This window comes from Myxocyprinus asiaticus, chromosome 50 (genome assembly GCF_019703515.2).
Source record: "Myxocyprinus asiaticus isolate MX2 ecotype Aquarium Trade chromosome 50, UBuf_Myxa_2, whole genome shotgun sequence".
Lineage (NCBI taxonomy): Eukaryota > Metazoa > Chordata > Actinopteri > Cypriniformes > Catostomidae > Myxocyprinus > Myxocyprinus asiaticus.
This window is the reverse complement of record NC_059393.1, coordinates 15,880,642-15,903,190: the sequence shown is the minus strand read 5'-3', so window position 1 is coordinate 15,903,190 and position 22,549 is coordinate 15,880,642. Positions and strand designations below refer to the sequence as shown.

Genomic DNA, 22,549 nt, shown 5'->3' with positions numbered 1-22,549 from the left:
CTGGGGAATACATTTGAATGGAAAACAGGCCTATGGCGAAGTGTGTGCGTGTGTGTGCGTGCGTGCGTCCGTGTGTGTGTGTGTGTGTGTGTCAGGGAAAGAGACTCCATCTGCTAGTCTGACTGCATGCATGCTTGCATATTTTAATAAATTGTATTTAGATTTTTTCTTTTTTTTTTTCTTTTTTTTAGCTGCCTTTAGTTTTCATCAGAAATTCTCGCAAAAAATGTTATTTATTTATTTTTTAAGTTTTCCAGCTATGCTTTGAGGTGTTTAATGTTGCCTTCGTGGTTTGCAGAATTGTAATAATTTTGGTCATTTATGTCTCTCTCTCTCTCTTGCCCTCACTCGTATTATTTAAAGTATTTAAATCTGCACCTTTCAAGTCTAACATGTAGCCTATCGATTCTACACACAAGGGGAAAAGGTAAAACATTTATTGACTATTTTCTGCTCTCGTGCTCTACACATAATGTACCTAAACGAGTTTAACGTTTGCAAGCCACACAGATAAAACGTTTTATTTGGCCACAACTGCGGAATCACTTTTACTGTGCACCTCATAAACAAATGCATTGTGACTTGTACTTACATTCTGACCAATTCAGAACCACAAACTGGATTTAAACTTTTTGATTCTTTTAGACCAATTGCACTTTTTTATCTCGTAAAATATAAAAGTGACCCCTCATTAAAATTAATTTTAAAATGTAAACCATTAAAACTCCGATAGCACACGTTTACAAGTATTTTTTTTACGTTATTTGCTTATCTGCAATACGTCTATAAGGCCTATGTCAAAAAGTGCCTCGGATGTCAATAAGACGTCCAGCAGATGTCTTTGAGATGTTTATGATTTAGAATGTTTGTAAATCAGCTCTTTTTCAGATGTTTAGCAGACGTTAATTAGATTGTGGTGCTTTCCAGATGAAAATATATAAACAGACATCTGGGAGATAAGTATCTGGGAAGTGTTTATTTTTTTATTTTTATTTATTTTTATTTTTTTTTTAAGGCTGAAATAGTTTTGTTTCGAGAAAAGAGCAACCAATAGGAAACAAACACCAATCGAAAGTGACACAATACTTAGCATAACCTGCATGTGTACAAGCTTCCTGGATGTTTGCTTAAATAGTACTTATTTTAAATGTATTTGGGATTGTATTCGTTTACGTCCAATTTCAGGTTACAGAGGTCAGATTTAGCTTAAGCATCAGTCTTTGGAGATCCTGAGAATAGTGCACGGTCACGGGCGCGTCTCCGGATGTCTCAGCCCTGCGCAACCATGTGTATCAATGAGCATTAATGGTTAATGCTGGTGACATCACAGTTCTGTTGGAAGCGTGACCCCGGTGGCCCTGCCCAGAGGAGCCCCTCAATTCAATGTCTCGCGTTCGCATCTTCAGTGTAGCTGCCGGAGCCTCGCGCTTACTCGTACTTGCTTTTTAGCCGTATAAACAGATTTGAATTTGATTATACGTGCTTTTCTTTAAAGGAATTGAAAAGACAGAAACAAAACATCGAAAAGAGCTCCAAAAGTGTCTTATTGAAGTGGATGTTTTATTTAGTTTTTGAGCAAGTGAACATTTGGGAAAACATGGAGAGAAGTAGGCTACTTCGGGAAATTTCAGTTGTGAGTACCTCTTTTTATGGCATTAAACGCTCGTTGTTTGAGAGTTATGTGATAGTTAGGTTACCTTGTGTTGCTAAAGCCTGACTTTCTTTGAACCCGCTATAGTCGACGCGTTTTTCGGTGTATTTTATGTGTTAGTCTGTATTCTTTTTATTTGCTTTTCTCATTTTAAAGGTTGAATCAGGTGCCACATTCTCAGTCTTCATGTTAGTCTTAAGACTAAGACTTGCATATAAGCTGTTTAGTCATATAGGCAAATCTGAAAGTGGTTGCCTGTTAGATATAGTGTTTATAATTCAAAGCAAATCATTAGGAGTAGAACATATTCAAGTTTTGGAATTTTACTGGATGAAAAGCATTTCAATAGGCCTATTTTTTCATTGTAAGAAATGGCTTTTAATAGCCTACTGTGTGTGTCAGTTATAGACAATCAAAAGTGTGGGCCTAAATATTCGCATGCATCCTTGAGGGTGTAGATTTAGATTTGATTTCTCCCCGTTATAAAACAGGGATTATTTAAAGGATTTCCCCCTATAGCTACTTTTAAAACAGAATGGGAAGAATTGCCATTTTAAACAGGAGCCTTAATTGACAGTGTGCCATGCGTAAATGGCAACCCAGACGCGCACGGACATTTGGTGCTCAATTCGAGAGATTTGTAAAGCTTTCTGTGCTTCATTAAACCAAGTATTGGTGGTGAATGTTGATTTTATAGCTCTACTTAAACGTCCTAAGCTCCGACGTTGCTAGGCCAACTGCATACAATATAGATGTGTGTGTGTGTGTGTGTGTGTGTGTGTGTGTGTGTGTGTGTGTGTGTGTGTGGGCAGGTTTAAGTGGTTTACAAGGACATTTTTTTTAGGTTCCAAACTGGTAATTACAAGGGTAGTATTCTGTGGTTTATGAGGACATTTCTAGTGTCCCCATAATTCAAATCGCTCAAAAACATACTAAACGATGTTTTACTGAAAATGTTAAAATGCAGAAAGTTTTTTGTGAGGGTTAGGTTTAGGGGTGGGGTTAGGGTTAGGGGATAAAATCTATAGTTCGTACAGTATAAAAATAATTATGTCTATGGAGAGTCCTCATAAGGATAGCCACCAACGTGTGTGTGTGTGTGTGTGTGTGTGTTTAACACTCAACTTGACAGTGGCGTTCAAGCGATTGTGATATATTGGACCTCCAAATGCATGGGCTGTGCATTATAAATTGTAGCTCACATAAGCCGTTATAAATATAAAAAGCTCTTTTTAGCCCACGTGCATGTGTGCGAGTGTGTGTGTGTGTGTGTGTGTGTGTGTGTGTGTGTGTGTGTGTGTATGTATGTGTGCGTGCGAGTGAAAGAATGAGACTGTATCTGTGCTGCACAAACACCAGCGAATGCAATAGCTCCATGTGACCACAACAGAAGCTGCATCTGGCGTACGCGGCGGTCCCTTTAAGAGACATGGGTTAGTTTTTCTCTTTGGTTATCTAGCTGTATGAGTTTATGTGATATCATAAAGCTAGAGAACCGAATGTATAAACTAATTCCAAAGACTTCGGAGCGCTTTGAATGGGAAGAAGGGTGGAAAGCAGGAGGATGCGAAGGTCTGGAGCGCCGGGGTATGGGGGAGACGGCGATACGTCCGCTACAAAGAGCATCCAGTCCGGTAGGCATGCGGTTCGCGCTGTGTCAATGGTTTTCATTGATTTGGGTGACTTGGAATAAATACCGCGAGCTTATGTGGACGACATGGATTTTAATCATCGCTATTCTCGATCATGCTTGAATCTGGCTCGAGCTGCATATGGGGACGCGCTAGGGGCCGTTCACACCGAACGCGTTGTTACCCTAAAAAGCTAGACGCAACGAACTGAACAGAACGCAGGTGTCTTTTCAACTTGAGACGCTGAAAAACAGCGACGTCCGTCTAGCGCACGTTTACACACGAAAACAGCGAGGACGAGAGCAGAAAACGCGTTTGGTGTGAACGGCCCCTTAGTACGTTGGCAGACCTGGACAGTTCCTAAGTGATATTCAGGAGGATAGGGACTTGTGTTCATACTCTGAAGTGTGATTATGTCGGGCAACATTCCATCATAGACGTGATGATGTTGATGTATGAATATGGGATGACAGGAATCGATTAATCGAGGTGTTGCAACCGATTGGTCGGATCTTATGGGTCACGTGGTCGTCATATAACATGGGAAAGCCTAGTCAAACCTTTGAGGTGTGTGTGGTTCAACACTCTTTTAGTCTTATGGTAGCTTCTGCCATAACTAGGCAATAATACGTGTCTTCTTTATTATAGAATAGGCTAACCTAAAAAGAACTGGCCTCTTTTTTGTACACCTGCCATTGTGGAATGATTGACAGGATGTGGTTTTGTTTAAAATACTAACATTAAATGTGAATCTAAATCTAAAGGGCATTATTCGGGTTGGTGCATGCTTTTTAGAATGTTTATTTTTCTGTTCTAAATTCTGTTGGTCAGTGGAACGCCGTTTGTGACATAAATGAAATATCACAATGCTATTTTAAATGGGCTATAGGCCTACTTATGGCATCATTCTGCTGTTGCTTTGTGCACAGATGTGTCACACATTTGTGAATCTTAGGATAAGACTATAGTTGACCATATAGGCTGATGCGTCTGATAAAAAAAAAACAAACAAAAAAACGTATTTATAGGCCTGTGTCTGTCATAGGCCTTTAGCTATGGTTTTATAAGGAACATTTTTGGAATGCCTTTGACCAATATTTTTGATCATGGAGTGTGAATACTTCAGTTAAATGAATTTGAGACATTGGCTTCTTTATGTGAGCTATGGCAATTTGAGACAACATTTTGATCTTTATAATCTATTCATTCTCTAAACGGATATCCTCGAAACTCTCCATAGTCTTATTTAAGTCTAGTGTGCTTTTATGTTCTTTGAGTATTAAAATCTCCATCTGCACAATCTTTTCTGAGTATGTTGCTGTCGGATTTACCTGAGATGTTGTATAACATGGCACATTTGCTTAATGTGTTTAATGAGGTTTACAATATATTTCTTTTAATATAGCATATTTCGAATCAGTGACATCACTTCTTTCACCTCTAATAGTGTCTGTAAATGCTGATTGCTTTAGTTCCATATCCATTTTTTCTTTTTAGTCTCACTAATTTCGAGATGTTGAAATTGATGGGGGTGGGCACAGAATAGATGCATGACACAAAAAGAGTCTGAGGTGCAGCAAGAGGTCTGTCTGAGAGGCGCCCCAGACATTTTCCCACATTAATATGTGTCTGGTCCTGCGTTAGGGGCCCCAGCAGATGGAGTCTTGTCTTAGCACCTGGCATATGCATCACTGCCATTGTCTACTTCTAATACTAATCTGAATTAAATGTAATGAACTCTGCATCTCAATTTCACTACAGATTAAAAATATGTGAGAAAAGGGGGCTGTGGAGGGGGGCTTGGGGGGGACATTTCAGTGAGTCCTAAATGAATTAGTTTGTGCTATATTGCTTTCAGTTTGTTCTGATAATACCATCACCATATCTATAAGAGGAAACAACATATACATCAGTATTATGAGATTATGTTTCTGTAATTTGAGTGTACTGGTATCAAGTAAATATAGCAGAAAATATTAAAGCGTGAACTTAAAATATTAAGTAAATTCAACTTTTTTTTTACTCAATTCAAACATGTAAACATTAATACTCTAGTTATAAGTGATATTATTTATGATTGTTTGTTATCTTTACAATGCATCATCATGCATCAATCCTAAAGTAGAAAACCTTGTCATATTTATTTGCTAATTTGAGGAAATTTCTCAAGTATATAAAATAAGTATACTTTACTTAATTTTTTGAAGCTGGCGTTCCAGTACTTTGCATCCCTGCTATGGTGTCAAGATGCACAGTGGTACTGTTGTGGAGAGGCCTCACGATTTGCTACTGTGGCATTTTGATTGTCAAAGGATTGTGACTGAATGGCGAAATGGCTTTCGAGGGTGTTTCAGTTTCATCTTTGCCTAAAATAAAAGAAGCAGCTAATTTACAGTTGGAAAGTGCTAATAAAATGTAGTTGTTTTCTCACTAACTAATCACTGCTTTGTTTTGATGAACTGCCCCTTTTGAATCATCATCTTTTGTGAACAAATCCAATTTGTCATATAATAGAGCAGCAATTTTTGTCAAATCTATTGATAAATATCAGTTCCTTGTGCATACTGTATCTCTATTGTTTCTCCAATGTTGACATCCCTATAATTCATTTTCACTGCTGCAGTTGTTAAGCCTTTGAGAAAGCACAAAAGTGTCAATATGTATAGGAGAGTTGTTTCATTATTCAAATTGGGGTTAGTGCATGTGTCAAGTTCTATTATTTAAGCATATATAAAGCACTACATTTATTCTAGATATCCATATTTTTTGTGCCTCATTATATTTGCACTCTGCTGTCATGAATTTCATTCAAATAGATTAGGTTTCAAACAGGTACTGTAACTCACGATAAAATGTGACTTTTTTTTATCTATTATTATTCAGTTTTCATTTTTACCTCAAAAAGCAAATGTCAATCATTTCTCCTCTGAACTTATGAATTCTGAGTGTGGTATCTTAGCAACGGCCTCTGATCCAAGCAATGAAATGGGAACGAAAATCATCCTTTATTCGGACTCGTACATTGGCGGATTTAAAAGGGCCCAATACTGCATATGAAAATATTTTTCATACACCGCAGATTTCAAGGTTTTCTTTTTTAAATCGCCCTATCTGTGAGGTTGAATATTAGTCAGGATGAATGAGCCTGCACAGGGCCTTGGCAAAACGCCGTATCAGAATATTGCTTACACGTTATTTCCTGCGGGATATCTAATGATAATCATGACAAAAATGAAATGTCTACGTCTTACGTACACACAGAAAAGTTTACAGCAGGCAAGTTTTAAAAATAGCCACATTTGTTCATATTAAAAGAAATGTTTTTGTTAGACCTCTCTAAAATGTTTTTTTTTTCCTTAAAGCGAATTTATTGTTGTTGTTGTTGTTGTTGTTGTTATTATTATTAGGCTATTATTATTATTATTAGGCTATTATTATTATTATTTTTGTTATTGTTATTATTATTAGGCTATTATTATTGTTATTATTATGATTATTATTATGATTTTTATTGTTATTATTATTAGGCTATTATTATTGTTATTATTATTATTATTATTATTATTAGGCTCTTGTTATTATTATTATTATTATTATTATTATTATTATTATTATTATTAGGCTCTTATTATTGTTATTATTATTATTATTATTAGGCTCTTGTTATTATTATTGTTATTATTATTATTATTATTATTAGGCTCTTATTATTATTATTATTATTATTATTATTTGCTTTGACTGGCTATATGCTGTAGTCCACATCATAGGCTCTACATACACTTGGCAACATTTTTTTTTTTTTTTTTACTCTTTTAGCGTTGTTGTTGTTTTTTCTATATTACACGACGGTTGTGTCTCAAAATCTTCTCAGCATCCCACCCAGACAACCCCTAATGCCCAACAGTGTTATCAAACTCGCGCCAAAAACGCCGAGCTGCTTCAGAGCGCGCCTGTGATGCCCCATATGCTGTCTATGTAGGTCGCGTACTAGATATTGATACACACTCCGAAGAGTCGGCGAAATTAACGATGACTGTAAACGTTTTATTCTGTTATCTTAATGTAAGACGTTTTGATAAGCTGTAATTCTTTTTTTTTTTTTTTTTTAAATCACAACTTATTTGTAGAATTTGCCACAGACGTGTAAGATTAGGAATAGCCTATAACATTTTCTTTTTATGTTAGTTTGTCTCTCTAAAGTTTTGTTTGCGCCCCAAAGCCGCAAATCTTAAAAATTAACGTTAGCTACATTTCCGTGTGAGTCAAACATTATGTCAAACAGACTATATGCATTTGTATATGTAAGAGTGTATTCATAAAGCTTTTATAAAGCTATCAATTGAGGAAAGTACGGAAGAAAGTTTTTTTAAAAAAAACTGTTTCAAATCGATTTTATTTTTCAACCAGTCATCCATCTAGTCAATTATTTTCGTTTCTTCTGTTCTGAGAAGCATTTACGAAGTCTTGTTTCTCATGTAACATGAATCGTTTCTTATTTATGCCAGCCCTATATGTTTGTTTTTCCTGTATTTGAAATATGGCATGTGTGAGAAATTGCACCCCCCTCCCCACCCCACCGAAAATTACTTCATTTATTAATTCTGGGATCACAGAAAACCAGCACTGCTTTTTAGAGGTTATGTAAGAAGATTTATATGGGATCCTCTTGCATAACAAGCTGCGAATTTCAATTGTATTCTATTTATTGCTTTATTTATTTATTTATTTATTTATTTATTTATATATTTTGAGTCCTGCATGATTATCATATTATGTTCTGACTCCTCATGACTAAAGAAGTGCTGCTGAACTTGAATTCAGGTGGCCCTCTAAGTTCCCCCGCTGAGTTCATGCAGGATGCATATCTGAGAATAAAAATAAAAAAGTGCATGTTTGAAAATTGTCACCTATTTATAGCTGCACTTTGGTTGCTTGGTCATCTGAACTTGGGCCTCACAAAACTGAAAGGTCAGCTAAATTTGACCAAATTAATAAATAATATAAAAACAGCATCATGACAGCCAACCCTAGTAAAAGCTATAGCCTATAAAACTTCTTGTGCAGTTATATTTCTCAGCATTTACATTTACATTTTAATATGTGTTGAATCTACTAAGATGTGATATTTTGTTATTTTGCAGGTGGAGACCGAGATGCTGCAAGTGAACGATAAAACATGCAATCAAATGACCACAGATCTCAGGTGAGTGCTGTGGCCCCTAAGGCATTGTCATGCGCTCTCAATATGACCTTGACTTTCACTCTGCATGAGGTTGCATGCAGACCTGTTTAACAGTAAAATGTGTAACAGCTTCTCTGTCCGTATACATAACATGACCTGTAGGCGATGGTGGTTTTGTATATGCACCTTATGGGCAAACAAAGCGTTAATGTGCATATTCTGATATTCTTCTTATCATATCATAATCATATCTGTTTGTAGAAAATAAGTGTATATGATGTTGTTTAATATCCATCTATCACTTTAAGCCTCTGTGTGTTTGGATTGAGTGTTTATATTGAGGATTCATATGAAAAATTTTGGTCTGATATTTTTCATGGCAACCTGGCGATCGTGTGGCATAAAAAAAGGTTTCTTTTTACCCCCAAAAATGCTGGGTAGCAAACATAGGAGGGATTACTATGGCAACAGCGTTTGCCCTTGCTCATTGGTGGTAAGGAGTAAAGTAGACTTAAGTCACATGACTCCAGTAAGAGCAGTATCCTGCGAAGCATTGGCTTACATGTTCATTTCAATGCTCAAATTTATGTTTATGTGTTACCCTGGAACAAGGAGACAAAAGCTAGTATAGGATGCACTTTATTTTCTGCTAAGATTTACAGTTTTAATGCTATTGTGTCCATCTCCAGAGTTCTGGAATTTTCTTCTTGGATTTTCTTTGTTTAGTTTAGGGTGTTTTTGGACATTTATTCTTAAAAAAAAAAAAAAAAAAAGAAAAAGAAAGAAATTCGAGATTCTTAGTACATTTTGGTCATATTTGTTTATTTTATCTGTTTTGAACCATAACAAGTGTGATCAGTATGATCATCACTAGTGTTGGTTTTAATCTGATTACAAAGTAATTAGTTACTGTAATCTAATTACTTTTAAGTCAAAAGTACTGTAACATTACATTTTCATTTCTTCTTGTCAGATTATCAACTTTCAATTAAGGCAATTACTTCTAAGTACATTACTTGAGGTGCACATATCTACAACAATAATATGTATGTTTAATGCATACTGTGTATATGTATGTCTGTTTAAGTTTCTGTGAGAGCTGAAGGGTGTACAGCATGACAATACATTTAGAATTTGTTGAACGGGAAAAAACTTTTCGGTAAAAAGTGTTTTAGAAAGGAACTTAAAAGTAAAGTAATTAGTAATGTGATTACTTTTCCAATTGGAAATTCATTTTGACTGTTAATGAATCTGAGTACAATTTTAGAGAGACGTAAGTAGTAATTTGAAGTGGATTACTTTTTTGAGTAACTTACCAACACTGATCATGACAGTATAGCCCTTTACTCATTCCCTCGCTAACTCCTCTCCATGTAATGCTCTGATCCAATTTGTTTCCACACTGTTGCCGGACAAGAGATGCGAAGGCCTTTTGTGTGATCTGTATTTGAATTCTTTTGTTCAGATACTTATCCCTTTAAAATATTGCAGGAGTCCTGGTAATGTGTGTGTATATAAGGTGTGCTCATGTGGAAAGGCTATGAGGGTGGTTCAGTCCTTCACCTTCCTAATTCCCTTCCCTCCCTCGCTCTTTTTCTCTTACTCCTTCATCCCCCACCCCCCAAACCACACACGCACCTAAAGCCCTCTCTCTAACCCTCTTCAGACTCACACCCCTCTCTCTTTCTCTCCCTTCACAATCTCAAGTCAGAGTTCAATGGCACTTTTTTCATTCTGTCTTTTTCCAACCCCCCCTTTCCCAACTCTAGTGGGTTTTGGAAGATGGGGGCAGGTACCTTCCCTCCCCCATGTGAACTTTAGCTGCAATTCTCCAGGCACACATGCATTGAGAAACACAGATTGAAAAAGAAATGAGCACCTTTTTTTCTTTCTCCTCTTGCCTTAATGTGAAATTCTCAAACTCACCCACTCTCTCCCACGCAGTGTATTCAGACCACGAACACCGCCACACAAGAAAGTAGCCTCGTTTTATGGCACTCTCATGAAGGCAATGTGACACAAGTCAGAAATCACAGTTCATATAATTTCATATTGTATCATACTGAGAAAATTAAGAATATATAGTGTGGAAGTCTTTGTGCTTTCAAAGTACTTCCCTGAAACGCTCTTTAGCCTTTGTGAAGTTTATTATAGCAGACCTGTCTTTTGTGGTAGAGGTATTTCTGACAAAGCGATAACCATTTCATCTATTACATCTCAGGGAAACTGACTAGATCTAGGCTGCTTGTGAGCCACTGAACTGCATTCTACACTAATAGAGCACAACAGTACCCACCTACTTTTTCAGCCGTCTTGGTTCCCAAAGTATTTTTCCCATTCATTTTTTACATAAGGATTTCCTAAAATCATTCGTAAAAGAGTTCTAAGTGATGAACCAAACCAACCAGCTCAGAGGTGAATCACACCATTTCAAACTTTGATTTTAAGCAAAAAAGTGTTTGAGAATCATACAAAAAGACAGGGATACTAGACTGCATGCTAAATATCTTACATGAGGGCATGGACTACAATCCCATGAAGCAATGTGAGTGATGTAATCGAATTAAAGATGGAAAAATATAAACTATTTTTTTTTTAATTCACTGATTATAAGTATAGAAACAATATATTTTAATTGTATTTCAAAACGTAAACTATTTGCAAATATATAAGTTGTTTGAGAGTGTAGGAAGACCTACTTAATTGAATCATTCACAGTGCATCATGGGTGCATCAGCTTGTTGGCCGCGATTCTTTAATTGGTGGAGCTCTTCAGGATCATGGGTTGTGTAGTTCAGAAATTCTGCTTTAAACACGATATTTAACAAATGAAGCTGAAATAGCGCAGACTGATGGCTTCAACAGAAACATTTACCATTGATTAACAACCTCAGAGCTCCAGGTAGTTCTATCTTTAAAGATTTACAATGTTTGTTTTTTTATTATTAATTTGCCTATGGAACACATGAATGGGATATTTACTATTCTACACTCTGCTGGAACCATGTTTCTAACAAGCTAACAGTGAAGAGGGCTGGTGGAAGGCCATCTAAAGTCGCAACAAATCTTTGGGGTGAGAAGAAGCTTGTCAGAGAAATGGAAATTGGTGGAAAAGAGAGGGAGAGTCTTTTTCCCCCTTCCTTTATGCTAGAAAAACAAGTCTGTGACATTGGCCTAGTTCTAGATCACGTTCGCCCAGAGGAAAAATTGAATTGAAGAATCAGAGACAGAGGATTAGAGGGGACTAAGCACCCTGTGGCAATGAGCCCCCCATTTCATACCAGCTAGCCACCTTTCACCCTCATCCAGTGCTTTTTCTTCCTCTCTCCGTACCCGGACGAGCCCCCACATTCATAGAGGAAGTCAATATCGTACACGCAAGGTTCGATAGTTCAATGTGAGGCAGACTTTCTGAAATGATGTACGTAGGAGAGCGAGGAGGCAGCATACATAAACAAATTCTCTGTAACACACACTCGCGCACACAAAAATCTATAGGACTGAATATCAAGATGTGCTGTCTGTTGACTTGCACCATTTCCATTTGTAAATGCCACAGAAGATTGCGCTGTTAGTGCATTGCTTTGAAAATGTAGCAGGAATTATTGATATTCAGTTAGAACTTGTATACGGCAGATTTGTATCTGTAGAACCAGTACTATTGTGATGTTTCACATCAGCTCAGTTTTTATGGATAAAGTGCATGGAAATTCCCCATTGTTAGTTCTCTAAATCAAGTTCTTTCAACCTAGTCTTATGACAGGTCGTAATAATGGTACAGGATGGTGAAATCATTAGAAATCGTACGAGTTGGCTCGTACAATATATTTGTTGTACTCCCATAGAAAAAACATTAAATAAATCAAAGTTTAACTCCAAACCTTACCATGAATTTGATAAGACAATAACTTTTGTGTACCACGGAATAAAGAAAACATCAGGTTTGAAACGAGACAAGTGTGTTACAGGTTATTTACATACATTCGTCATTTACATTGCATAAATAAATATGAAATTTGTTCACAGAGACTAGATAAAATGTTGTCCTTGTATTTTATTGATTTGAAATTCTGATTGTTGATTGGTTGGTCTAAAAGTTTTTCGCACCTTTTCGTACGAGCCAAGTCGTATGATATCTTAGAGTTTTGCCATTTCTTACAAATGACATACAAATGATATACAAATGATATACACGAAGATCATAATACTCTAAAATTATTAGAGGACATTATAACTAGTGATAGACAAATATATTAGCCAAGCTGATTAATTGACTGTTTTTTCATCATCTTGTGATTATCCACATGGTCTGATGACTATGCCCCCCTGATCGATTTTTTTTTATTTTTAGAAGTGTTAGTTCCTCTTTTGTAATTTAAAAAAATCTACAGACAGCTTTATCAATGCAGAATGAAAATGTTCAGTTTTCCAATATTTCCAATATATTTTAAATAATTATGAATAAATATTGTGTAAAATGCACATTTAATTTAAGCATTTTGCGTACATCCTGTTTGTTATCATTACATTTTATTCTATCATATATCGGTATCAGCCATTAAAAAAAAATATTGGTTGACCACTCATTTTGTCTATGCTGATTATATTAGTTATATGAGCATTATAAGGATTTGTTCATTCATAGAATTTTATCATCATAAACTATGAATTTTTGTGTGAATTGAATTGTTCTCAACTGGCTGAAAGTTTCTAAGCAATAGTTTATCATGAGATTTATGCAGTGGTTTTCTCAGGCTTGCTAACCGTTGTATAGAAGGCAGTGATCCAAACCAAATTGTAGATATATTACTTGTGATAGTTTTCATTTGCTTGAAAGCCTCTGGTCCTTTGAAAATGAAACGCAAATTCTTAATAGATTTGAATTAAAAAACAAGGCCCCATAGCTTGCTTTATACTGCTACATTTTACGTCTTGATAGGAAATAAATCTCTTCAAATGAATGCAGAGAATGAGGCTGAGGGGTGCTGGTACTGCTAGCATATGCTAACATAAATTAAAGTCTATATTTGTATTTTCTGCCTGATGGAGAAAACTGATGTTTCTTTCTATCAAAAGCCAATAAAATTTTTCTCACAGTGGACTCTTTAAAGTGGCTACTGTCTAATGGCGACGTGTGATTGATTAATTCAACAAGAGAATAGCTAGCCAAGCTGAGTAAGGCCTCTATGACATTGCAATGCAAAACACTGCTTCAATAGTAAAGTATATTTATGAAGATGGGGGGGGGGTGAGAGAGAGAGAGAGAGAGGGAGGGTGGTTTAGGGGGATGTTATGAAAAGGCAGCAGGCAGCGAAGTGAATGGGACCAACGAGGAGGGGGGCGGCAGTGTCCGCACCTCCATTGGTTCAATGCAACGGCCAGAGCAGCTGTGAAAGGAGGTCTCCTCTTTTTCCCACGACCCAGCAATGGGGCAAAACAGTGGCCCGAGTCTGCCAGGGTCAAGTCACTTTGCTAATATATACACTGGGATTGTGTACTCGGACAATGGATACACACAACTCGTTTATTTGGTGTGTGCACACAGACAGACCCACACTCATATGTACACACCAGCTACCTTCAGACAGAGACAGGGTGGGTAGCAAGAAAAGACTCTGACACTAATTTTGGTCACATTGGAGCCATTGTCTAGTTCTAGACCAACAGTCTTAGATTCTGCAAATTAACAAGCTAACCGGTATGAGTTGGGCACACACATGCACAGACACAGAGTTGGACAGACTGGCCCAAATATTGACACATAGATTTATTTCATCATATATTTTGATCATAGATAGATAGAGAGATACTGTAGATAGATAGATAGATAGATAGATAGATAGATAGATTGTGGACTTTAAATGAGACCTTTGCTCTGTCCGTAGAGGTTTATGAAGCAATGGTTGTTACCATTTTTGGGTGACCAAATGAACAACATTTTTCAATCAACATTTGAAAAGCACATTGGTCGACAATCTGAAAATTGGGGGGATGTGCCCCCCTCGATGTCTTTGGTGGTTACAGTCTGTATGGTGAAAATTAAAATGCATTGCCTTAAATACAGAGCAAACTCTGCATATGTAAATGTCTACATATCTGTCAAAATATGCACTATGGATATTTAAAAAAAAAAAAGAAAGAAAGAAAAGAAGAAGAGAAGAGCAACTACTTTTAGTTGTGTGCCTGTTTGTTTTAACTCCCATAGAATGCTCCTTAGTTTTAATTGCATGTTTGTTTTTCACCCTGCCGTAGAGCTCACCCGCCTGAATACACATTTATGGCCCTATACATACATTCCATTAGCGAATATAGACCCTGCCTCTCCCCTGGATTTGTCTTCAATAGAACGTGCCATCTTGTTAAAGGCGTATTACAAACTCCGCCACTGTGTCACAGTCTTTCAGATTCTCCCCACCCACCTTGTGCCGTTTACACTCCTTTATGGCACATTTGTCCTGCAATAAGCCCCATTCTTTTGATAAACAAGCACAGGCAAAGGCAATCCCTCTCTTCGCCTTTCTCCCGCCACTATTCAGAGGCTCTCAGAGTACAGCAAGACAAAGAAGAGACTCACTTAATTAGCTGAGCAAGAAGATGCACTGGGGCAATCACCCAGCACAATGAAGGAAACGTACAGCATGTTAATTCGGCGTGGGGTTGTAGCAAGCTTCCCAGGGCCCAGAATAGCCTTTTGTTTAGCGCCTGGTCGGCATAATAGATCAGATGCACTTCAATTAAATCAAAAGTGTTCTGAACCTCAAGAAGTGAATGTATATATTTTTATTTGTTTGAAGATACCATGAAATTGGGTGACAAGCCCAGTTTTCTTTCCTGTATGGACAAATTTCCTGTTGAAACAGGAAGATGGGGTGGGACATATCGAAAGGATCGTACTTTTTTAAAGCCAAAAGCCTTTAGTTTACTTTACAACCATGGGCATGCTTTGTTAGTTGCGATTTGTTAGTCAGTAGTAGGTGATATTGGGAGAGGAGCTTCCTCGTTCTAGGGAGCATTTGGTATAACAAAATAAGTGAGTGCAAGATGAGTCATAAATATTTTGTCTGTTTTCCCAGAAGAGAAAGACTTTCAAATTTGAAGTGAATTTTGTCAATGTTTGGAGTACACTAGTGTAGCAGATATTAAGACTAAAAACCACAAAACTCAGCCTTCAGGGTTGTTCACACAGGACGCATTCTTGTGCTCATCTGCGCTATTTTGTAACTGTTGTAAAACAGCTATTCTTAGGCCTGTCTTCATTTCATGTGAATGTACTACTAATTTCTTAATTATTAAAAAAATACTAAATGCATCATGAAGACACCTTGTCAAGTTAAAAAAAAGCACATTGGATCAATGTCAACTTTAAAACAATGGACCAATCAGATGAATCTGGGGACAGGACAAGCTTTTTGAGTCTAGGGAGTTAATATGCCTTTTATTGCGCTCCATCTGTTTTTAACACACAAACGTGTCCTGTGTGAACACCCCCTTCCACATACGATCATGTGTTGCGATTTGCTGTCGTCTCTTTTACTCTCGTTGCAGTGGCACCCTGAGGCGGTCACTTTCATGAAGATAAATAAGATCACTGTGACAATCCCCCCTCCCACTTTCTACCACCACAAACCTTAAGTACCACCATAGCCTTCTTTTCCTCATTCTGGAGAGTTCTTTAACCTTGATGAGTGAGATGAAGGGGTCGGACAGAAGAGATAAGTGAATAGGCTATGTAACAATATAAGTATAGAAAAAGCCCACCCCTCCTTCTTGTCAAAATCAATACAGTTAACAGAGAGCCGGGCTAGTCAGGCACTAAGGCTAGTGGGTGTAGGAGAGCTCTACTGATGGCCATAAAGAGTCTTAAGCTAGCTTCTCTGCTCTTGGATGTCTATACACATAACAGTCACATAGTCTGGCCCATTAGTACCAATATTTCAGAGATTTAACATGCTCTGTGGCCAAAGCTTCATGTCCATGTCTGTTTAATTTGGCTCTGTCGTACTTTTGAAGGTTTTTTAAGGCTTTTTTTCTAGGGGAGTGCCTCAAGGGTCTGTTCTCGGGCACATTTTCTTCTTGATTTGTTCTATACTTTAAGTAATTTTTTTCCTTTGCCTTCCTTTTTCCTTCTTACACTTAAAGGATAGGACTACTGTATCTGTTTGTTCGACCAATGACAAACAGGGGAGCGTTCAGAAACCTGTTGGAAAACGTTTTTGCCATTACTTTTGGTAACACTAGTGGCACAGACACAACAAACTTCACCTGAACTTTTTTACTTTTATCCCTCACATCAGTTTGATTATACACACTTTCTTATCCTATTATTGTTATCTTATATTGATAACTTGCAGTCCAACTCCCTTTCTCTCACTCATTCTCAGGTGTTGAGTCTTTCTCTTCATAATGGGCCCTCTACTGCTTCTCGGCTGAGGTAATTGAGTTAGTGAGAAGTTAACCACCCTGCTGAATAGCAAGGAATCCTGGTGCTCCTCCTTCTCAGGAGGGTCACATTGTCCTGCCCCTCTCCCACCGGTGTAATCCCCTCCACCAGTACAATAGACCTGCCCACAGGCCACAGAGGTGTATTAGCCCACCATCTAGCAAGCCCCCTTCATCCAGCCCTGCTAACTGCTAACGGCACACGGCACATCAAAGCCACTGGCTCAGCTCATGTCTATGGTTACTTATTCATGTTGGCCTGGGAGACTGTCTGTGGAGATGAAACGACAGTGGCGAGGAGACCCGCACTGATGTGCGGAGTGGAACAGCTCCCCTGTGGTCACGGAATGGAGTTAGAAAAGCCAGAGTGGGTGCTGGATGGTGCTGTGATCTATGTCACAATGCCGAGGGGATATCTGGCCCCTACATCAAACATCTTGTCCCAATAATGCAGCCTGTTATCAGAGCTTGTGATGCCCACAGCCTGGCTTTAGCCGACATTTTTTTTTTTTAATAGCAAGCATCTCGCGCAAACTTTTTTAATGTAAAGTGCATGAGATGTGTTAGTTTAATGACATTCACCATCATAGGAGAATTTACTTGCTGCTAACCATTTGATAACTTTTAATTTGGCATGGATGAAAAGAAAGAGAAACAAAAACTTTAGTAGAAAAGAGGTTCTTGTTGAGGAAATTATTGCAAGGAAAAAGTCCTCGGGAAGCTTGATAATTATATCACGTCTGAAATTAAGAGGCGGGTAAATGGGAAAGGGTGGTGAAGGCTGTCTCCGCTGTGGCCAGCTCCAATAGTGATGTGGATATGGGGGGGGGAAGAAAGTCTCAGCTTTTTAATGTTATAATTATTATGTTTTTATGAACTGTAAATATCGCGGAAAGAAGACCCACATTAAGAAGCTTCATATCTACATTTATTGTTTGAATTTGGTGATAACATTTACATGGTTTGAAAGCTGAAAATAAAAATATAATTAATCACAAAACAGTCAGAAACTTGTTTTGGTCTAAAATCAAATTTCTACATAAACAGCCCATTGCAACTTCAGACTCGACATGATAGAATGCATCACATTAAAAACAACCCAGTTAATCCATTAAACACCTTACCTTTTAGAATTTGAGACAACTGTGAGGTTATCCTAAATTTAAGATGTTATTGTGTATCATTTACGGACTGGCCCCATTCACGGCCATTACTGCAACTAAGATTTTTGCTTTTTTTTAATAAACGATGGATGAGTCTAAATTATTTTCCACCATAATCAACATTATGCCAAACGTGCTGTCATTTGAGTTTAACTTGTACTGAACCTGGATCATTCCTTTTAATAAATGTGCTTAATCATTTTGCATCATAAATAAGAGTTTTATTTAAATTATTTACCAACAATGCCCATTAGCCATGACTATTCATAAATTAGCTCAGCCTTTTGGAACTTATTGCCTAAATGCAAAACATAAAATTGTTTACCTGAAATTGCCCAACGTTTTATGCAGTTAAATGCATCTAAATATAAACAACGGTAATCTTAACCGGAATCTCACACTTGCACTGATGCAGAATAACTGGATCACATTCTCATGAGGGCTTTGAATGGGATTGAGGATGTGTTTCTCCTCCGCGGGATGCAATGAGATGGAGGGGGGCGTTTCCTCAGCAAGGCCGCACCTCCGCTGCCCCGCCATCAGTCAGAGACGGAAGAGGAGGTGAGGTTGCTATGGGAACAAATGCTCGGTGTTAACCAGAAGGGAAACAAACAGTAGTGTTTCAGAAAGTAGTGATCTTGAGAAGCAGGGTTGGTTTTGTGCACAGAGAGAGGATACCTTGAAACTGGAGCTCTTTAGAAAATGTGTGTGTATCCATGTATGAGTCTATTTATGTGTGGGTGTCTATGTGTGCATTATTTGTTTATGGACAGAACTGGTGGAATTTAGTTGTGTTTATTTGTTTATTTTTGTTGTATGCATGAAGAATCAGATTGCAGGTTGTGCACAGATTTTCTTTAACCTATGTGCAAGATCACATAGAAACTCACAAGGGTAGATTGATTGGCCTTGCTGTTGTACGACTGAGAGGCAATGCTTTGGTATTTTTTCCTTTTGTACAATTTGCTCAGCAACGGTTCTGGGGTCCTCTAACTATTCACTCACATACCATATATTTGAAAATTAAAGCTCAATTTCAGCACAGTGTTTCATTCTGAGGTTTACTTAAAGGTGAATTCTGTCTTGTACTCACCCTCGTTCTAAACCTGTATGATTCTGGTTCTTCTATGGAACACAAAAGGAGATGTTAGGCAGAATGGTAGGAACTGACAGGCTCATTCAGTATTCACTTTCAGTGCTTCTTTCCATACAGTCACTGTGAATGGTGACTGTGGCTAACATTCTGCCTAACATCTCCTTTTGTGTTCCATGAAAGAAAGTCATACGAGTTTGAAACAACAAGAGGGCGAGTTAATGACAAATAGTTTTTTTGGGTGAACTATCCCTTAAATGTGCCTACTGATCGTTTTTGCACAGCTCTTTTTGAATCACCCCACCCTCCTCCTTTCCTCTCCTCTATTCTCTCTTGGTCCACACATGCACACATAGGAGAGATGGGGGAAGCTGGTGAGATAGACATCTCGCGGTACTTGGATGTCAGAGCCGTACCTGATCTCGACCATGGGGAGACTGCAGCAGCGCCCTCCCTGTTTTCCTCCCTCTTTTTCTCTCACGCTCTCACTTGTAAGCTCCCTGAATATGTTCTCTTTTTTCTCCATTGCCACACAGTTTCATTGTTCCCCTGTGCTTTGTAACTATGGCAGGCATGAAATCCACCTAAACACAGAAAGCGGCTCCCTAGCTGCAGCCCTCGTCCCCGATTCTGCCTGGACCCCTTTCGTACCCTCCGCCTCCTTCCCATCTCTGTCCCCCCTTCAATAATATTTATAGTGCAATCTTTTTCTCACCCCTTTTTCATAGGGTTTTTTTCTATTCTTTTTTACAAGTCCAATGCCGTGGAGTGACCCAGTCCCCCTCCCTTTCTGTTCCTAGCCCCCTTTTTGCCCCTGTCCTCTCCCTCCAAGCTGACAGATACACTGATCTCCCTTTCTTCGCCTTTCACCTCCCTCTGCCCGTCCTGCCGTCCCAGCACAATGTCGACGTTTTCTCCTGCAGCCAGCAAAACGCTGCCCTGAACTAACAATATCAGCGAGGCTGTCTCAATGCCAGGGAGCCCCATTGTGTGCTGCCAGAGGGGTGTTAACACCCATGTCTGGACCCAATGAATAGTATTATTGTGTCTGAGACATGCAGCTCGCCCCCACAGTTGCGCTCTACCCCCCCAACCCCGATTCGGTTCCCCACTTTTTCGTCACTTTACCCACTTTAAATCAACGTAATTTTGAGACCCAACTTTCTCTACTTTGCAACAAGCGAAAAAACGCTTTAGTGGTTTTCTGAATGTTTAAAATATTTCGGCAACTGGGTAACATCCAAATGTTTTGGTATGGTTTAATAGGCTTCCCACAGTCATGCAAAACCTTGATATATCCAGGTTTTTCCATCTGCAAGAAGCTGCTTGTTGTGAGGTCAATCTCTGTAAAATTTTTAGCAAGTTATCACAAACGACTGGAAAAGTAATGGAAATTCATTAGTCAAAAGATATGGGAACCCTGGGTTTGGCTAACATTTTTCACGCTTTAAATGCAGAATGAGTCAGAGACTCCATAAAGGAATGTCCTTTTTAACTAATTTGCATGACAACAGGCATCTGAAATCATTTAAATTTCAGACAACACAGAAGAAAAAAAAAAAAAATATTCCCCTTGTCTCTGATGTTACAAGCATTGCAGTTAACTTACCATCAATGTAAAAAAAAAAAGCCTGTTTAAAGGCATATTTACTTACAATGTATGGGGGAAGCATCAGCACAGGGGCTCTAAGTGCACTTGGCAGACAGTTTCTTTCAGCCTGACATCCTTAACTCAAAAAATCTCCTACCTCAGCTTTTTTTTTATTCCAAGGTTAGAAAGTTCACATTACTAACTGAGAGCAGATGCCAAAACATTCACCTTGCACATCTCCCTGATCAAAGCCTTGGATTGACATCTGCAACGGGCGAAATACTGAAAGTTACGCTAAAGTTGTTTTCTCTCTCTCACGTTGTTGTTTTGGCAGAAGGCGTAAGACGAGCGAAGAGTGGGAGTTGTGATGGTGGTGGAGAAGTCAACCCAGAGCAGGTGAACGCAGCTGCGGACCGCCATGGGCTCTCTTCTATCAGTCCCAACTCTCCGTCTTCGGGCCTCTGAGAAATGGCAGGGGCCAGCCAGGGAGCGTCGGAGTGGGCTGGTGAGGCGGCTCGCTTTCCCCGCTAGCTACCGGCACCTCGGCAGCGAGGAGGGAGAGAAATCAATACTGAGGAGAGATGCTGCCAGGGGTCGCCAAACACTGCCTTCAGCCATGGAGCCATGGGAGCCAGTGTACTCAACTTTCTCTTCCTCAACCCAATCTCAGTCAACTCGCATCAGCTAAAGAATGGGCCAAGAGCCTTGCTGTTCTTCATGCAACAGCGAGTGTATGTGTGGTTCTGCCAGAGGGCCTTTGCAGACCCAGCATCACTTGATAAAACTAGGAGAATGAGTAGAAAAAGAATGTCAAAGGCCTTTTTTCCCCCGTCTTTGATTCCTTTTTCACCATGAGTGCACATTCCCCCTGACTGTTTGAATGAGTGCTTCACGGAGATCTCTTTTACGCTAAATCAAGAGGTCTTTCTTTTTTAATGGTCCTCCTCATAAGTATACACAAAGTGCTCTACATCAGATGGGATGAGTGAACAGGTTGAACCCTTTTTTAACCTTTTCCAGATGAATTTTTTTTAATAATTACCAACGTTCGAGAGCTTGGAAAAGGACTTGGCCTTGATTTGTAGAGAAGGGCTTGGCACTCACCTTTGCTGGGTACTTACAACTCTTTTCACCCCTGTCCATGGCATTTGATGGGCATTAACAATATTGCAGACCAAGGGGAGGACAGTGCAAGTCACTGATAGAGCACAGAGGTCGAAAATCTCCTAATAAGCCCTCGTGAACATCCTACTTGGGATGTGGAAGACTCTGAAATGTCAATGAAGCAATATGCGGACAACTCAAAAATGGATGAAGCAAGGCTGCATTGAAGGGTTTCATTGCATGCTGGTTGCACTGGAAATCGAGGGACCCTTTCAACAAAGAAGTGAATTTGGTAAGGAGAAATTTTGGTAATCTTTTATGCATGGGTTTATTGTTATCAGCTTTGCATTTGGTTGTCTTTCTGCTTTGATAAATTCCTGCTGCATATGTTGTGCTTTGGATGTTGTTCTCCATCCATGGGATACTAGTGTGCTGGTATCCCCACAAGGCTTCTTAACTAGCCTAACCATCAAGTCAATTTCAGCTTCACCAGAAATGTAATGCAATGCAATGTTAGTCCACCTGATAGACCAGCACCATACCAACACTAACCAGCATAAACCAGTCTGGACCAGCATGGAAATTCTTGTCTTTTTAGCAAAGCTGGGATGTCCAATGTCATGATTTGTATTATGTTAAGCATAGGCTTGAAAGTAAACGTGATGCCCATGTTACTAATGTCCAGATTGCCG

General features: G+C 38.6%; 1 long non-coding RNA gene across 2 annotated transcripts in view; it reads left to right on the top strand.

Moving 5' to 3' along the window:
* Positions 1 to 22,549, top strand: part of LOC127439205 (uncharacterized) — a 43,856-nt gene that overhangs the window by 4,082 nt on the left and 17,225 nt on the right. The window contains exons 1-3 of one of the 2 annotated variants that reach the window (XR_007896867.1): positions 1,402 to 1,633; positions 8,427 to 8,488; positions 21,088 to 22,149. This is a non-coding gene — a long non-coding RNA (uncharacterized LOC127439205). Of the gene's footprint in view, positions 1 to 1,401; positions 1,634 to 8,426; positions 8,489 to 21,087; positions 22,150 to 22,549 lie in introns of those variants that run through there. The other variant, XR_007896866.1, reaches the window with a different exon arrangement.